Source organism: Adiantum capillus-veneris, chromosome 24, assembly GCF_014529385.1.
Source record: "Adiantum capillus-veneris isolate H3 chromosome 24, ASM1452938v2, whole genome shotgun sequence".
NCBI classification, from domain to species: domain Eukaryota; kingdom Viridiplantae; phylum Streptophyta; class Polypodiopsida; order Polypodiales; family Pteridaceae; genus Adiantum; species Adiantum capillus-veneris.
In genome coordinates, this window is record NC_140954.1 from 127,254,488 (window position 1) to 127,257,162 (window position 2,675).

The 2,675-nt window shown below is 39.3% G+C and overlaps 1 pseudogene; it reads left to right on the forward strand.

The window, feature by feature from the left end:
* The first annotated feature begins 569 nt into the window (after window positions 1-569).
* LOC147427103 (uncharacterized) lies at window positions 570-2,439 on the forward strand (annotated as a pseudogene).
* Window positions 2,440-2,675: the final 236 nt, after the last annotated feature.

Sequence of the window (2,675 nt, forward strand, 5' to 3'; positions counted from 1 at the left end):
GCAATGTGAGTTCTCATTGAGATGAACTAAATCATGTGTTGAAGGGCGATCCAAGAAATTTTGCATTGATTTGTCATTGGGATGGCTTCCAAGCAGCATCGACCAAACAAAAAGAGGTTGGAGTTTTGGAAATGTCCATTGTCAATGCAAACAAAGGAAGAAAACTTGGCCCTGTACCTCTTCTCTTCGTGCCGTTTAGCTTGATTCAAATAGAGCAAAGGCATGGAGATATTCTACAATACTTTTTGGCTGCTTTAATGGATGAGCTAGTTTTATCCTTCACAGATGGGTTTATGGTGAAGTATTGCTATCCCAAGGAACTCATTGATAATGTGCTTCCTGATGATGGTGAAGATGGTTGTAGGTTAAGAGCCATGCTAATGTTTTGGACAGGAGATCACCCGGCTCAATGCAAATTGGTCTTATTGAAAGATGGTGATAGGAATGGTTGTCGAAGGGATTTTCCAAAAACAACACAAGTGAACCAACCAGGATGAATTCCATACTATGTTTATGACAAAAACAAGTTTCAAGGTCGGTATTCAGCCCCTAAAAGAAAGGTTGGTGACATGTATGAAGCTATAGGGCCCTCAAAGCGCGAGTCAACAAAGAAGGCCAAGGAGGAGAAACTTGCAAATGTGGGACTTACAGGTGAATCTCGCCTATGGATATTATACGATCTTTATGGATTTGATATCAGCAAAGACTTGGTTTTTGACATCATGCACATCCTTGCATTAAACTTGTTCAAGAAGTACATAAAGAGCCTCTTTGATGGATCAAATATTCAACAAAAGAAACTTATAGATGCATGTACACTAGAGGCTACTTTGGTAGTTCCAAAATCCTACAAACATCAAGGCCGATGGCCTTCCATAACACCCAGCCAACATCACAACATGTTTACAGGTGAGGAGCACCAAAAATTTGTTATGTGGTGTTTACCCCATGTTTTGAATATTGTGACAAGCATTCGGAAGGAGTTGAAGGACCTTGGAATTCTCTTAATAGATATTGCTCATATATTCTATAATTACACAAGAACTCATGGATGGTCACAAGAGGAGTTGAAAGTCACTCGTATGTTGCTAATGTCTTGGCGGATTTTATTGGAGGAAAGTCAAGGGCCCAATGCTTCTCCGTTAGAGCATGTTGAAGGTAAGAACACTCCAATGTCTCTCAAGCTTTGAAGTCTATGTAGGCCTCAAAATCCTTCACAATGCTAGTAGCTCATGCATTTTTTTGTGTAAACATGTTTGTAGGAAATGCAGAGATGTTGGATAACATATTACGTCATGGAGGGCATGATGGTATGTGGTGCTATCGAAATGAAAGAAGCGTAAGTGGATTCGTCGCTATACCAACCAACAACAAAGCAAATGAGATGACGTATGCTCATTATCATAGTAGGGTTTTGTTTACAAAACTGAGGCAAAGTATAAATATGGAAGAAGATGGCTTGCAGCCACAAGAAAGACTTTTATTATCTTTGCATACATGTTTACAAAGGCCCGAGGGTATTCTACTTGATAGAGATCTTGGCACTTCATGTGAGGAATGGCATAAAGAAGGCATCATGGTTGCCACTTCTTAGAAGATAGCTCGAGATCTTTTTCACATTTATGAAATTCTACAACCTTGTTCTTGAAAGGAGCTTTTGGATTCAAAGGGAGTGCTAGTGGGTGCACAAAGGAGAAAATTCAGATGTATGGTTGATTTTGAGAGGACATACCTTAAGTCTTATTGGAGATCTGATCAGCTAACCAATGAGTTGGTTTCTTTTACCAAGGTTTTTTTGAAGGGAGACAAGTATAAAGTCCAAGAGAGTGTGATAGCCGTTTGCAAACAAATAGAAGGTAATGGCTTATGTAAAACAAAGGAGTTCTTTTCTCATGAAAATCGTGGCAGCATTGAGGTATGTTTTGTTGGTAGCTTTTCCAACAATGGTGTAGGCTTGAATGATCTACCAATAAATGAAGTCACAGGTATGAAAGTAATCTCAGCACTACAGCTCCAGAGTGAATGCTTGAAAATAATGCCTATTTCCCACATAAAGCATAAATGTTTTCTTTTACCCTATGGTCAAAGTGAGACAATGTGGTCTATGAAATGCAAGACCTTGGAGTGCAAAAGCGTTTGATAGAGCTTGGATCTCCTGGTTGTCTCCCACCCTGGATAGAACGTAGTGACATTGTTATGGTAAAGCTACATGGTGATGCTTCTAATCTTCAACATGCGGTCGTACAAGATGTTTGCCATCAGTCTCACAAAGTGAAGCTGGGAGTAATGTCTCAAGTGGCAAGAGATGAATGGGAGGTTGTGAGAGAGGAAGGCACATGGAGAGATTGGAGCACATGTTTGAAGGTATTGTCTGGCTGGACTCCAGTAGCAATGGTCTACAACGATGGGGCGGATGGTTCACTTAGCAAAGGGATCTGATTCAAACATGAAAACCCCTAAAATTTGTGAGTATGATCTTTTTCACTTAATGGTGCATAGACAACACATGTACGCATGTTTTATATTTCATTTTAAATTATATGAAGTGTATGAGTGTCTTACAGTGAGGAAATGTGAAGAAGGCATACATGTTGTGAATTTTATGTATAGTTTAAGTAAAATAACCACATAAAAATGATTCTTCTTGTTCCATTGCTTGAAGTAAAAGGCTCATG